This window comes from Haemaphysalis longicornis, unplaced genomic scaffold (genome assembly GCF_048455015.1).
Source record: "Haemaphysalis longicornis isolate Haplotype H1 unplaced genomic scaffold, Haemaphysalis longicornis Haplotype H1 scaffold_5, whole genome shotgun sequence".
Classification (NCBI taxonomy): domain Eukaryota; kingdom Metazoa; phylum Arthropoda; class Arachnida; order Ixodida; family Ixodidae; genus Haemaphysalis; species Haemaphysalis longicornis.
The window spans coordinates 109,289,222-109,305,890 of NW_027526385.1; positions in this window are offsets into that span (position 1 = coordinate 109,289,222).

The window sequence follows — 16,669 nt, forward strand, 5'->3', positions numbered from 1 at the left end:
GCCTGTCGGTGGGCAAACTCATTGCCCTCCACCAAGGAGTGGGCTGGAACCCATACTAATTCAACATGGCTCTCTGGAGGTGTTTTGTCCCTCAGGATGCGAAGTACCCGCCGGGACACCCAGCCTGACTGGAAGTTCCTGTACGCCTGCTGTGAGTCGGTGACAACCTTGGAAATTCCCGGAAGGGTCAGGGCTAGGGCAATTGCCAACTCTTCCGTTTCTTCCACATCTCTGACTTGAAACGATGCGCTTGTAAGCAGCTCGCCCCTAGTTGTCACCACCGCCACTGCTCTAGTCGTCCCCTTGTTTTTCGAGGCGTCCGTGAAGACGACACCGTCTTCGCTCTCCAGTAGCCTGTTGAGGGCACGAGCCCTAGCCTCACGCCTGCCGCCATGGAATCGCCCATATATAGGCCGCAAAAATTCAGGAATTTTTTTTGCGTCACTTGATGTGTTCATTTCTTTTTTGCTTTTTATTTGCGCATTACGGCGTGCTTGACGGCTGAGCGAACACATTTCGTATGTCCAAATGCATCGCCGCTTATCTTTTGTTTTTTGTACCGACCAAGGCGGAGTGGCACTGTGTTCGCGTATCCGCTCTGCAAGCACAATTCCGCCGTCGTTGTTTGAATCGTAACCTTTCTTGAAAGAGGAAGATGTGGGAGAATCTGCTCTTCGAGAATCTGCTCTTCACGCACGTTTACCGTAGCAAATAGTGAAGAGAATAAAGCACTTTTGCCACGCGCCTCGCGCCATGCACCTGACGTCATGCGTGTGTCGCTGGGCAGGCATTCAATCAAACAGTGAACCGCTAGGCTGAGTAAAATGTCGCGACGCAAGAGTATCACGCATCAGGAAAAGAAGGAGGCGTTTATTTGCGACGACGGGAAAACCAGCAGCTCCAGCGGTATGAGCGATAGGGAAGCCGGTGCCGGTGGGGGCGACGGATTCCGAGGTGCTTCTCCGAGCGATTCTGGCACAGAAGACCCGCTTAACCCTGCGCCCCTGAGTCGAAGCTTTTTGCAAAGGTGCTCTTTGGTGCTCTTATCAGCATCTTGCTGGGAGCCTGCGTGACCGTTGCCTATCACCTCTTCTAAGAACTGAACCCAAGGGCCCTCCCGCGGAGACGAAGCAAGCTGGCGTCCAGAGACCTCAACGTAAGATCGGCCGCCTCTCGTCTTTTTCTTCGCGTGAATACTGCATTAGAGACTCTTGTTGGCGTCGGGCTTCTTCGCTGGTGACACAGCGGCCGCTCATCCTGACTCGTCTGTGCCTGCTCAGGTTAGGACAAGGACCACCGGTGTTGCTAGGTGTCCTTTTCCTCCTGGCCACTCTCCTCGTTATCCTCTGGTTTTCTTTTTCACTGCGTGGGTGTACTTGTGCAGAGTCCAGGTCTCGTCTCCCCCGTGACAAGGTGTTGTCTTGGCGTTATGGTAGAGACCTTTGATACTTCCAGCATGCTGAAACAAGTACTCTTAGCTCTGCCGTTGAGGTCCTTTCCGTGACAAGAGCCCGTGACAATATTGCCGACTTTATTGTGCTTGCAAGCCCTTAAGATGATTATATACAGAATCTGATATGTACTTATTGCATAACATGTATAACAATTTCCCCACTGTGATGCTTCGATACACTGTTTTTGATACAACGGTATGTCTCCTCACGAGATTATACATTTAAGGGTCTAAATAAAACCAAGTGCTTAAGAAAACATATATAGCTAAAGCGGATGCACATTGTAAACATAGGTGTTGGTGTTTTCACTGGACTTTTTTCTTTTTTTTCTTGAGCTGGACCAAACTCTACCAATGACCGTTCTGTTTTCTACGGCCAAGGAACGGACACGTATCGCGCGTTCCGACAGTCGTGTTAGTGGCTGCGTTTGTGTTGTGTGCTGCAAAAACAGATCTGACGTATTAGTATCGCATGAATCCAATTATTCGTACTTTGTTGTTCTTTTATTTAAATATTTTTTAAAAATAAAAATCTCTTTTAACTAAAATAAAACAAAATGGCATATTGTAGTAGTGGAGGGCGTAGAGGGTGCGGAGGGAGGGGGGGGAGTCCAGGCCAATACTATCGAAGTAGCCCACGGCCCCCACTTTCCTTAATCCGGCCCTGCCTGCAATGGAACTGTAGAGGTCTTTGGAACAAATTAGGAGAGCTAAAAAATCAAAATTCACTCTGCTAATCTTCAAGTGCGGGCACCCCTTTTACCGCTTCATCGGTTAACATACTCCATCCATCCCTGGTAACCGCAGTGGTGATGTACCAGGAAAAGAGACAGTATACATTGATAGAAGTGTTCCTCAAATACAAATTAACCTTCAGAAATGGTGTAAGCAACAGCAAGAGGCGGTCGCGGACTCGCGATTCTAACACGACCAGCCAGAACACCTCTTCTTGTGCCCTCTTACGGGAATCCATGCGGAGCAGGTTTTATACCCCGGCTGCACAGGGTCCTAATGTCATTTAAACTAAATGTCATTTGACTCAAATGGGCTGCTTTGAATGCCATTCAGAATCCACCGTGCTCCACTACAATTTCGATGGTATTTGAAAGCTTTAACAATCGCTCGCCGTGCTGCATGGGCCGCTGTCGAGTTCTGTTTAGCGTAAGCTACACTGGCCGAGGTTGAGCAGTCTCGCGTGGACCTTGAAGGGCCGTGATGCGCAAGCGCGAGGAGCATATGATTGGATTCGATTGGACTGGGTTGGATTGGCTTGGCTTGGCTTGGCTTGGCTTGGCTAGGCTTGGATTGGATTGAATTTGCATTGGATTGGACTGGAAATCCAATCCAATTGGAGTACGGGTGCGTATAGACTTGGGTCTCCACATTCGCCGTTCTGCTCATTACAGAGGAGTGACGTCAAGCCGCGGCGGACGCAATGGTGCTGGCGCGTGCTCAGCTGTGCGCCTCCACTGCGCAGTAGCCAAGTCTTACGGCGCGACGGAGCCGCTTGATAGCCGCTTCGCGTGGCTCCTGGAGAGCCGTGCTGCACATGTGCGAGGGGCAGTGACTGGGCTGGACTGGACCGGACTGGACTGAATTGGACTGAACTGGATTGGATTGGATTGGATTGGAAATCGTTTTAGCAGCAGTAAGCATGATAATCAGCTAACCCTAAACCAGGAAACCTAAGAATAACCAGCTCAACCTTAGCTCACGCTACGTACATAGCCGACATAGCCGAGCTAAGCCACGGCTAATTATTTACACAATAATGCGAAAATCAAACTTAGTGGCAGTCTTTGGCACTAATATGATATCAAATTATCAATAACGTAAGCTTTCACGCGGTTATTGCTTAAAGGGGTCCTGAGATACCTTCCCCCGATTCATGGATGTACATGTAACCAAATATTACAATGTACTAGCAATCTCCTCCCGCAAGAATTTTGTTAAAGCGATGAGTATTAGCTGAGAAATCGTAAATCAAAAACCGCGCATTATCGTCGCGCCGCGTTTCCTCCTCCTTTCGCTGTTGACGGCGCGTGAGCCTTCCCTCCCATGATGCTGCGCGTTTCAGCGGTGACGTACTTCCGCTATGGTCCTCCGCATACTGCCGTCTACTACGGGCAAGCTTTGTTGACACCATGAATCCCTCACTCCGCTCAAGGCAGGAAAAGCGAACGAAAAATCTGGCCGAATCTGTGCGGCGGCCTGGCCTGGCCTTGCCCTTTCGCGGTGTGCTTTGCTGCAGGGCAGCACGTGACTTTTAATCGGCGGCGAACTCGCAGCCGCTCGGGGTGGATCGTGCGCTCGGTCCCTTTCATGCACCGCGCACTGTTTATCCAAAAAGCGCCGTATCAGATGTGGCCCCGCTGGTGCCGGGTCTTATTTTGCGGTGGTGGTAATTCCTGCCGGCGGCATGTGAAAAAGACATTTTAAACCAATATAGAACCCGTGCACAAAACGCTTTAATCATGTGACCAGTTAAGCTTGGGGCGACGCGTGGTGGAGAGCGCCAACGTTGGCAAAACATGCTCCACCGCGGCTCTGAGCTTTCTAGTGCTGGAGCGAGCGCCATTTCTTTGACAATCTCAAACATCGGTTGCCTTGGCAACAAGGCACAAACCTCCCCAGAAGTCAGTTACGGTTGCGTGATCCCGGTTCAACTCGGGGCCCCACCTCGCGACATGTGGGCACTGCAGGCGTACCACTCACTGCCATTGGGAAGTGTGAGATGCGTTTGGCATTACAGGAGGCGATGGTGTGTGTGTTGTGGACGCCTTTGTTTCGCGATGAAATGCGACGTTGTGTTTCTGTGGGTGGATAGTGCTTCCCATGGTCTGGATTATCTTTCTCGAGCGACGTACGACTCAACCTCGCATGGGGTATGTGCAGTGTGCGTGGCTAAAAGCCATCTCGGCTTGCGCGCCAGAGTTAAGTGACTTGCTGTTCGTCCCCGCAAACCGCGCGCGAGGTGAGTGCCGAATTTACGACGGGCAGGAGGAGGCAACCTATCGTCTGTCAATCGCGGTTCAGACTTGCAACGCATGTTGTGACGTTGTGTTCGTTCGAAACGCATCTCTGGATTGTTTTGAAGTGGAATAAAATGTATCCGTCAAACCCGGGCATTCGGCTCAGGGCGTTCTCTGCGATTGCACGAAAGAAGTGCCACGGGGCTTCAACGCTTTCTTTACGGAACATACTCAGGTAAGAGAATATCCATGTCGTGTTATGGCCATGTTGCATTCAATACAAACGGTTAAGCGTTTGTTTACACTTGTTTCGTTTGTCGTAAAATGTCCAAGCACTCCGACACTCCGCTGGCAGATCAGCCTGCGAGCCGACGCTGAGCAGACGACTCATCTCTTTGCCGGAAGTGCGTGAAAAAGCCGCCCAATAGCAGGATGTCTAGCTCATGACGAACATCTGGGAATCGATGATGTAGACATGTGAAGATGGCGGCGTCCAAAAACACGAAGGAAAGGGTGAGAAAAAAGCGACAAACTTTGCAACAAAAGTGTGAGCTTTCCGCTGCGCGTAAAAGAGTAATACTTGGCCCAGATGACCTTGACGACCCAATCTGACGATTGCGCTACTCCATTTAGTGTGCTCAAAACGCCTTTCAGGGCCCCTTTAATACTGAATCGAAATCAAGGTTTTTTGTGCTGTCTGGCCACACTGATTCGTCGCTTTCTCGCACTGCATGGTGCTGAGAGTACGGATTGTTACATCTTGATACCACAATGTAAGTAAACAATGAGTAAACAAAGTCCCACAATTCGGAATATTTTGTTTGTTTTAAGTACGCCAGTAATGTATTTGTTTATGCTGACTTGGAACGCTGTGCGCGAGAGTGCTAGAAATGGCATTTGAGATCCCAAATGTCTCTCTGGGTGCTCATTTGGCTCGAATGTCATTTAAGCCGAATGGCAATTCAAAACCCAGTGGAGCAGCAGAACTTCGCATTTGAGTCAAATGACATTCGGACGCTAGTGTAGCAGGGGTATTAACCTAGGCTGGCTCCACCACCTTAGGGCAACGTACTCAGCACTACCATACTCGTAAGAGGGGAATTTAACGTCACACACACACTTTGTCGGGACACGAGCATGACTCCGAAAGAGGCGTACAGGTTCATGACACCTTCACGGACGTGAACTTTTCTTTGCTTAACTCTACCGCTTAACTCTATCCCTTCAACTCGGTCTCATGCACCGGACCTTCCGTGGTGACTTGGCCCCGGGAACCCTTCCTGAAATCCGGAGCCAGATGCTTGGGCAAGCGACCATTCGCCAATTTTGATTGGCCTGCAGGCGAAAAAGTTGCAAAAACTTTGTCGCCAAGTAAGAATTGTTTACTAGGACAAAGTCCGGCCTGATGTACGAGCTTTTTCGCTAACTGCGGAGAACCTTATTTCTACGCTGCAGTCCATCCTCACGAACTGCACTGTACATACAACAGTGAATGAGGACCAGGAGACACTTGATATGCACCTCCTTAAACTCTGGGCAGAACGCCGCCGAGCAGAGCTCCATGCTAATCGCCACCTGACGCAACTCTACACAAGTTCCACGGCAAACCGTATCGCGGCACAAGCTCGACGCAACGAGAAGCAGTTGTCACGTTGCCGGTGGCACCACTGGTGCGCTGGTCTCGACTCTGGTACTGCAAACAAGGCCTCATGGCTAACTTTCCACGCCATGGAGCAGAGTGTCAGCCAGATTGACCCATCAGCTAGCATTCGCCTGACTCTCAACATCAGGCCAGTTTGCGGACAGAGCGGCTGTGAGTTTCTTTCCAAACTACCGACAACCTCCGGCCACTCCTCCCTGTGTTGACGTATCGGACGTCTCAGGAACAACCGACCCATTTACGATGGCCGAGCTCACAGCGTCCATCGAAGAATGAAAGGCGCCCTCTTCTCCAATGTATGATGAAATCCCATATGAGCCATTCAATAACCTAGAGGGGGAGGCATTGGAAGCACTACTCTACTCGTTGAATGATGTCTGGTCTATAGGTGTCATTTCACCAAATGGAAACATTTAGTGCTGGTGCCTGTCCCTAAACCGTGAAAACCTCCCACGCATATTGCTGCACTTCGATCCATTTCGTTTGCACCTACAGTATGCAATAAATTTGAACGATGATGGGTCACTCGATTATCCTGGGGGCTGGAGCACAATAGAATGTACCATCCTGCTCAAATCAGATCCAGATAGCACCTGGGTACCGAAGAGAGCCCGTCTGTTCTGGCTGACGACATTTTGTATGTTTCACCCACATTGTGCGAACTGTCGGGGCTACCGATATTGCCAAGGCTTATGGCGGCGTGGACCACAGGACAATACTTAGAAGCATTTAGTCTTTGAGGGTTCCATTTGATGTAACCAAAGTGGTACACTCCTTCATGTTCTCAAGGACGTTTTCAGTACGAGTGGACTGAAAGCATGTTGGCCTGTTTGAATCGAACCGTAAGGTAGGGCAAGGTTCCGTGCTAGCGCCTCTACTGTTCAACATCACATTCGCACCATTGGCAAGGAAGATACAAGACTTGAGATTTCTCATCTATGTGCGTGAGATTTTTCATCTACGCGGAAGATGTCACGCTGTGGTCTACAAACCGAGATCTCGGCTTGCAGTGCCGTCCTCTGCAGCAAGCCCAAGACGTTTTCCATGCCTTTGCGTAATCAGCCGGTCTGGAAATTTCAGCTGAGAAGTCTTTCTATGGTAAAGTGGCTAATAAGGCGTAAAAGAAGTTAGCCTCCAAGGCTAACTTGCAACCTAAAATTGTTACAGCCGCAATACCAGCCAAAGAAGAGCTGCGGGTGCTCGGACTTGAGATCCACCTGTCGGGCTTGGGTATCCATTGGCTATTTGGGTATCCATTTCGTGCTATTTGAATAGAGCGGGGAGCATTCGTTACGAGGTCATGGAAAAAAAAAAGGCGTCCTTTCAGATAAGGCGTAGAACTTCCCCTGAAAGCGAGATAGAACACCGCGGTGCAAACAAAAAACGGGAGGATATTTGACTGATCCAAATCCGCTGTCTTTAACTGTTACGTCAATGTTATCTTATCTTAAAAACAAAACAAAAATACACAGAATATAGATTTCTTACATACTTTTTTGCAGAGTACGTACCATTCGTTTTTCGGACTTCGCGTCGAGTGCTGTATTTCAACAACCCTGCGCAAAGCTAGACTCAATCACAACCAGCTGCGAAGGTGCGCTCATTCCATCCCAGCTCTAACTCTGGCGGTGACCTGTTTTTAACAAAAAAAACTATACCGAGACCATTGTGGAACTTTCAGAAATTCGCGGTTGCCTCGAACACTAAATAATATTGCAAGCGCACATATTTTCCCTCAGCAAATTAAATGCGAATCAAACTTAAGGCACGTGTGAAATGATGAGCGCTAAAATTCATTTTTGGCTCAGATTCTCGCAGGGCGCCTTTATCCCACTTAGGTTCATTAGAGGGATGAGTAAATGCTCGCTGACAGGTTAAGCCGATGAAGCCGTGTGGCATACGCTGCAGCTTTCTATACTTATATTACTTGAAACTTTATATTATATTATATTACATTTTATTATATTATATTATATTATATTTATTATATTATATTATATTATATTATATTATATTATATTATATTATATTATATTATATTATTGCACAGTTCACTTCCTTCACTCAACGGAATACCCTGGGTGAAATATTAGCGGCCTGCGACGCGAAGAACATAGTTTAATTGGGTCTCATTTATCGCGCCGACGGAGCAGCGCGCGGAGCGGCACTCAGCAAATGGACATCAGCGTGACATCATCCAGTGAAAGCCAAAAGAAGTGACGCGACAGCGCTCGTCAAAAACTCGTGACGTCACTTCGTGTGCGCGGCCCCACGAGCGGCGAGCGGGCGCAACACCCTCTCAGCGGGCGCCGGTGACGTCCGCACAAAGCGGTGAGGTCAGGCAGGGAGTCCGTCATATGCGCCGTTCGGGATGAAAGCGCAAGAATTTGAAACAAACGATTTTCAGGCCGTTCAATGTAGTTAACTATCGCGCGCTGAAGTATTTGAAGTGCTGTTTCAGGTTCGCCAGGTCATTAAGCATCGATAAAAGCAATAAAAGTGTAACAAAATTTTCGTGTCAGTTCTCCTTAAACTTGCTTAGCCCAGTGCTATAGTAAAGATAGCTTTGCTTGTACATGCGGAATTCTTCCCCAAATGACGCTGTTTTGTAGCGTAAGTTACACTGCCCGAGCTTAAGCATTTTCGCGTGTGCCTTAAAGGGCCGTTCTGCGCAAGCGCGAGGAGCATTGGATTGGTTTGGATCGGATTGGACTTGGATTGGATTGAATTGGATTGTATTGTAAATTCAATTCAATTGTAATACGGGCGGGTAGAGAATTGGCCGGGTCTCCACATTCGCCACTCTGCGCATTCCAGAGGAGTGACGTCATAGCCGCGGCAGACGCACTGGCGCCGGCGCGAGCCCAGCTGTCGGCTCCGTTGCGCAGTAGCCAAGTCCAAGGAGCAAGATTGCTCCGTGGCCAAGTCTGTCACTGCGCCGGAGCCGCTTGAAAGACGTGTCGCGTGGTTCCTGGAGAGCCATGCTGCTCATGCGCGAGGAGCAGTGACTGGACCGGACTGCATTAGATTGGATTGGAAATCGTTTTAGCAGCAGTAAGCACGATAATCAGCTAATCCTAGACAACCAGGAAAAGTAAGAATAACCAGCTGAACTTTAGCTCACGCCACGTATATCCTGGCACAGCCGAGCTGAGCCACTGCAAAATTTTTAATTGCTTCTTCACAAGTTTCCTCGCCATCACGCACAACCACGATGATGTTTTGTCTGATATTGCATTGAGAACTCCGTTTTATCATTTGCGAAGAACGTATTCCCGTTCCGCCCGCCTTTGCAGCCCCCAAACACTCTGAGCGGCTCACGAGTGTGTGCATGCGTGCGAGTAAGCTAGAGAGGGGTCGCCACGAGGAGGCAGACACGCGGTAATCCTGGCGAACTAAAAAGCAAAGATGTGGGAAACTAAGTATTGGAAATATTTGATTTTATAGAGCGAGTACAGCGCCTTTAGAATTGCGGTGTGCAAGGGATCCAGTGTGTTCGCGATATGGATTAGCTCGGTAAGGCAAAATAGCATATCAAAATGGGGAGCGCCAGAGATTTAAAGCGGGTAAGGCCCCTCTCTATCTCTGTACGCTCTACAGGAACAAAATGATGCAACATTTTTTTGTCGATTATGCTAGTAAATGTAGCCTACATCTGCGGAGAATCTTACAAAACTCGAAAATGTGTTTTTTTATTTGCTCCTGAAATTTGTTTTTCAGTTTTTTCTTCTAACTTGCGTCCCCGAATTATAATATTTCGTATGTTATAATATCGTGTGTTAAGGATATAATTTTAGTACTTTTTATAACATTTAGTCTCACAAAATTGCGCTGTGAGCCGAATTTGACATTTTTTAGAAATATTCATATTCGTGACAGCAGCAAAACTTTGTAAAGCAAAGCCTTCTACCTCTGCCAGCCAACAGTTTCGTCGTGGCGTGCGCCACAAGAAACTCCCAACCAGGCCAAATAAAACTACTGACACCGCCAGGGATTGACCCGAAAGCCCCTATATAGGGGCTTTAGGGTCCGAAGAGTAGCAGAGAGAGAGCGCCGTCGTCTTAGCCACTAAGCTACGCCCTCACGTGGAGGCAGAGAGATGGCGGTGGCTTTGATTCAGCGGCTGGGGATGGGTAGGGCTCTTTGGATGCGACACATGAAACAATTAAGAGTGAGTGGGAGGCAGTGAGAGGCATGCATGACACAGTAGCCGCACGTGCCGCCCCCCTCCTCAACCTTCGAAAGACGCTCCTCTCCGTTTTTTTCCGCCGACGCACGGCAGGGCTAGAGCGGCGGCGTCCGCCGCTCTAGCCCGGCCGTGACCGACGCTGCTGCGTTCGGGACGCCGCCCCGGCGATGAATTCAAGTGGCGTCGCATGCGCAATTGTTGTGGGTTTCATTATACAGCTTTGCTTTCGAAACACCTTCGTCCTATAGGGGGTATTCATTCAAAAGTTGTGGGAATCGTGGAGAACCGCGACCTGCGATCCCGAGCCAGCGCGCGCTTCGGGAGAGACGCTTGTGCGCTGAAACCGGTCCGGCGCTTTGCTGGTTCGTCGGCGTCCCCCGAGAGATGGCACCACCTATGTGTGCGGGGATAGGCGCGCGGGCGGCGCGGGAGACGGGAGAGTCTCGGCGGAGACCCGGTTGGGGCGAGATCGGCGGAACATCGCGGCGATTGCGGATACCATGCATCTTAGGTGGGAGCTTTGTTTGTCGCGCGCCGTGAGTGCCTACCTCCCTTCGCGGTCACGACCCGGACGGCGTGATTCGTGAACGCCGTCGAGCCTTGTGCTCGCATGCTTTGGGATCCCCCAAATAAACGGCTGTGCTTCGGCACTACTGTCTACTGTGTTCTCGTATCGGCGAACCTCGCCGGGCTGCCGTAGCCATGGGAGCCCGCGTGGTTGACACGCCGGGAGCTAGCGTGGTGGCTTACGCCAGGACTGGCTGGGCCTCCGAGGAACCCCTCACATATATCCCACAAAGTTTAGCCGTTAATTGCTTCGCTTGGCAGCACTGAAATGTCCATGGACATGGCCGCAGCGCCACGGACATGCCGCGGCTTATGCCACTGCGGGCCCACGCCGAAGAAAAAAAAGTAACACCGGCGTGCGTAGTCTGCTCCATTTCAACCCGATTTTCAACGGTGGTGTCAACAGAGTTGTTCTTAATCGCACTCACATTGGAGTCGAGGCATTACTTTGCGTTCGGCGGGCTAGAGCATGGAATGACCAAGCCATATCATGCGCTTAGCACGGACAAGTAGCGCCAACCCACGGAGCCCGACGTAACCAGTGACGGCGCATTCACATGGTTGCCTGCATGCGTGCCTCGCTATCGAACTCATATACAGTAGCGAGGGTCAACCTTGTTGGGTTCCAAAAATTTTCAGTTCGATAAATTTTTTTCCCAGAGAATATATTGCTGAATCTCGACATTGGAATAACAAGGGTAATGATATAAAAAATCAATCAAATTGAAGAGGTCCGCCAGCCACACTATGTATGTCGTGGACAGCCGGGCAGGTAGGGCTCCCCTCTCGCTTATCCAAAATCACCCAGTATTATTGTCCTCCTTGTCACAATCTAGTTCCCTCTGCTGTGTGTGCAGATTCCAGAGAGCCCTCGTATCGATTTGCCTCACAATTGTCCTGCTAAGACCGATAACGTACTTCCGTAAACGCTTGATGACCATGACTGGTAGCGAGCGGATAGTAGCCACGGAAAAGTCGAAAAAATGAGGCTGATGACGCTATGGCATTCGTGCAAGCACCATGACAGAGCCCGCGCAGGCTGAGCGAACACACAGAGCATTTTGTCGTCGAAGAATGGGACGACAGGGCTACGCTTAACTGTCTTCATCGTCGTATTCTGATTTCCTACTATACATACTATTGTAAAATTCAGCAAGCGCAACCAGTATAGGCGTAGTGGCCCTCTTTCCGTTGCAGCCGGTAGCATGTTATCCCGACCGCCGTGGAACAATGAGCGTTATGACGACAGATATCCTGAAGGGCGTTATAACGAGGACCACAAATGTTCACTACAAGACATTGGCACCACATTCCGTGTCATTGCAGCGCTGTGGCATAGAGTTCACAAGTTAAAAGGGCAAATGAATTCAACCAGAAGTGACATCACTTCTTCAAGTCGTAGAACCCGTGTCGCCACTTGTACATCTCCCCTCCCTGCCTGGCGACACATCGCAAAGCAGGATACCGAGGACACCAATCGGGATATCCCTGCACGCGTTGTAGGATGTGTGGTATGCCGCTAGAGCGGTTTGTTCCTGTCTCTCCTCCGCACTTGTTTTGTTACTCTCATAAAGCCCCTAGAACAATAATGTACTGGGGACGTCCCTGTGACAGGCGGGCTGGCTGCCTGCAGTGTCACAGCAAGGAGGGGTGTGCATTTCAGTCTATCACCTGGCAGCGGCAAGAACCCTGCTCATGGTGCGCCGCCTCGAATTGCCAGCTGGAGAACAGGGGGATTTGCATCGGTTGTGGGAGTCGCGCCCGAAACGGCTGCCCGCCACAGATGCCAGCCCCCTCTCCCAGGGGACGCCACCCCCCGAACCGCAGCGGCTCAGTGGCTGCATGGCGCGCGCAGCTGCTGGGGCCGAAATCGGGGACCGGCCACCCGGCTGCGGCAAGGGCGAAATTCACCCATTTGGGTCAATTTTTTGGGTCAAAAAGTTTGGGTCAATGCATGCGCGCTCGTGTGCTCGTGCTTGTAGTGCACGTTAAAGACCCCACCACGCATGTTGGTGGTGAAATTGCGGAGGCACCGGCCGCCCAGTGCGGCAATTGTAACCAATTAGGCAAAATTCCAGTTTGGGAACGCTGGGTACTTCTATTCGGCAAAATTTTTCTGCGCTTCTGTGCTGGAGTTTTCGAATGAGAATGTTAACATGCATTAACATTTTACACTTTGGGAAACGTTTCTGATTCCAGGGAGCAGCACGCGCCTCGGCGGCTGGTATTATAAATTGATCGGAAAAGTGTTTTTTTTTTTTTTTTTTTTTCACGTGGCTGCCCTGCCTACGTATCAGCCGCGTGGTGTAACGCCACTCCTCCTACTCATTAATGTTTTCATCGGGATCGCCATGTGTACGCAGAAGCATTCCATTCGATTCCTATAGGAGCGCAAATGAGTACTTCTGGAGGTGACACCACCTTTTTGTCTACACGGCACTCGCAAAGTCCCCCCCGTTCTAAAAACTGAAGTTGCACATCCCTTGACCTCTTTCTTTTTCAGTGCACCAACCGCGACTGAAGAAGCCGCATGCACAGACGCCATATCATTACTCTCTGCTTGTGAAATGAAGCTGTAAAGATGAATGTTAACAGATAAAGCACCTGCGCCTTTCTGCTCGTGAAGCCCAATCCATGTGGTGCAGGGATAACGCCTTCAAATAAGGCACAAATGACACCCCTGAAGAGTCACTAATGAGTGACTCTACCGTTCCATCTTGCTTTCCACTCACAAGAGAATGGCTGCAGCTTAGCTAGGCTGGGCCAGTTATCTAAGCGAAATCCGCCAAAGAAATTTGTCAACCGGACGATATATATGACTATAGTCGAATGTTCCACACTGTGAGCACTCACTACCGTCGTCTCGTGAGCTTCTGAAGACGTCGAAGTAGAAGAGGAGGCCCCTTGGAGCTTCTGAAGCTTGTCGCTGTCGGTTTAGTGCGCAGGACTTTGGCAGTCGCTACTGTGGTTTGACATCGGAGTTGGGGTTCTACACAGCGAGGACAGAAAGAAAACGGCAGAGGAAAGTGTGGCGAAATTGTGAGATATGCTGGGCCCGCACGAGCGCGCATGGCGAAAGCGTGAGGGGGGGGGGGGGGGTAGTGAGACATGCTGGGTGGTGGCAACGCGCTGCGAGATGGCACCATAGCACTGCGTGCCGTCGTGCCCTCGACGGTGATATGTGTTCACTTCCTGAGGCTTAGTTTGCGCCGCCGACGGAGAGGCTTCCATCTCTGCCGCCGAGGAACCCACGAGTCCTGTCTCAGCGCATTGCACCACACAGGTTTGGGTGCCGAACATCGAGTGAGGCAACCGGTGGATGTGCTTCGCATCCTCCTCGTTGCGTGGCTCATCCGAACCACGTGACATTTGCACGGGAGGTTCAAAAAATTTACAAATACATGCTCCGCGGCACCGAGAGATACAGGTGGCGCACGCCGCCGTGCGTTCACTGATCACGCGATCACTTAATTCCCGAGACGCAGCAGCCGTGACTGAGAAGGCTGCAGTTCGCGCTGCGCACGAATTTCGTATCAGGGAGTAGAGCAATAGTGAGCCCTTTCCAAAGTGCACCAAGATCTCACTGACGTCATATCCGTCACGGAAGTGACGTCGCCACAAAAAGTGCCATTGATGCGGTGGCACGCGGCTTCGAGCCCACGAACTCTCTCGCTGCAACAAGAGGTACGAGGCTCTCTGCCAACTGGCTATGAGCTCAGACCTAAACAGCTCTACAAACGCAGTTTATATTATCCCCTATGACTCATTCAGATGGTGCTCCCGTCTAGGAGAGGCTTAGCGAAGTAGTGCATCATGGCGCTAATGAGCGCCGACAGTTGGCACCTCGATGCCAGCACCTTGGTGTACGGGGGACGCACGTGATTTGAGGCACCCTACTGCTTACTGCTTTGGATGTGATAGCTCCTTGTAAGAAAACTTGCATTAAGCACCGCTGAAAGGCAACGACTCTAACCGATGAATGTCGCGTTCGTGACAGCTTTGGTGTGACAAGACACTCTAGCGGGAAGCAGGACGCGTTCATGCGTTCACGGTCCAAGCCATGGACTTTACCTCTTGCGTTCCACAAGCTGAGCTCGTCGCAACACAACCATCTGCCATACACGCCACGGAGCAGGACCGAAGTGGTCGCAGGACGTCGCTCGCCAAGCACACCCACAAGACAGACGCCAACCCACAAATTATGCTCTTTTCGCTGCAGATTTCGTTGCGCATTTCACTTTCGTGTTTTACCGATTCCAATGACAGAGGAATGCACCAGTTTTTTATTGTAGAGAAACTGACCGGGCAGACTTTGGCAAGGAAACTTCCATGGTTCAGTTCAACAAACATAAAAAGGCATACTTGCGTGGACACACACCTTTGTGGCGACCAAGCTCCTGGGTACACCGTGCAATTGAACTGCTGTCTGTTCACCGTTAACAAAGTGTGGTGTCCGAAACCACTCATCACATCTGTATCGTACATCATTATGTAGATGCCCTACTACATCCAATTGTAAAATTCAACAAGCACACACCATATAGGCGTGGTGGCCCTCTTTCCGCAGTTCCAGGTAGCATGTTATCCCAATCCCCACAAGGTTACGAGCAATACGAGGACCGATGTCCTGAAGGTTGTTATAACGACTACCACCTCAGGTCTGTCTCTATCCGTCGAATTTGGCACCACGATCCTTATTGCAGTGCAGCAGAGCTCACAACTCAAAAGTGCCAAAAAATTCAGCCATAAGTTACATCTTTTCTTTATGTTGCAGAACTTGTCATCACTTCAGCATCTGCCATTACTGAATAGCACTCCACCTCATTTGAGGGTACACAGGACCCTATAGCCGGTATTCAATGGCGTGGAATGCATGCAGGCCACCAAGTGTGCGCCGCCATATCTGTGGCCAAGCGTCTGTTGCTAGGTGACGTTGTCCGCACTGCCCGCAGATAAGGCACCCCTCTTCTCCTCCATGCAACCGTGCGAGTGCGCAGTCATTCGTTACGTCGGGATCCGCGGGATGGCGGTACTTGTCCATTCTAACCACGACTCTGAAACACGTGACTGTGTTTCAGTCATGTGTTTGCGTCCAGGAATGTGTTTGCAGCCACACCGAACGCAAAGTATTGCCTCGAGTTCATTGTGAGTGGGATTAATAACATCTCAGTTGACGTCACCTTTTAGAATCGAATTGGAAGGGAGCAGATGACGCACGCCGGTGTTTTTTTGTCTTCGGCGTGCGGCCGCAGCGGCCCAAGCTGCGCCGTGTCCGTGGCGAATCGGCCATGTCTGTGGCCGTTTCCAGTGTTGCCCAGCGAAGAAATTGACCGCTAAACTTTTCAACGAATACCGCCTATAGGGATACCACTGCACACGTTGTAGACCACGAGCTCTTCTAGAAGTTTGTTCCTGCACCTTCTCCACATTCAATTGTGACACTGATGAGGCACCTACAGCCGTAATACTATAGTAGGAGCCATTGTTATTTCGCAGATTTACGCAACAATTGACAGGAACTGTATTAAGTTCAGAGCACTTTAGGGGCTTGCCTTGTCATTGTAGCTCGCTTGCTGGACCCAAGTAGAAACACGCGGTGTTCCGTCGTCGCGGCATAACCCAGAGGCTTCGAAAGCCAAGCGGTTTATATACCTAGTCAAAAGCGTTTGAAACTCGTGAACCGCTGGCGCTTGTCATGCATCTCCCCATTGTTTAGCGCAAAGAAAACTGCAGGTACATTTGAGGCAAAATATACATAACTAACCGGCAGCGCCCATGATCATTTAGTTAGGAACGCTCCTTGGACTGGTTTTTACGATATCAAGCGA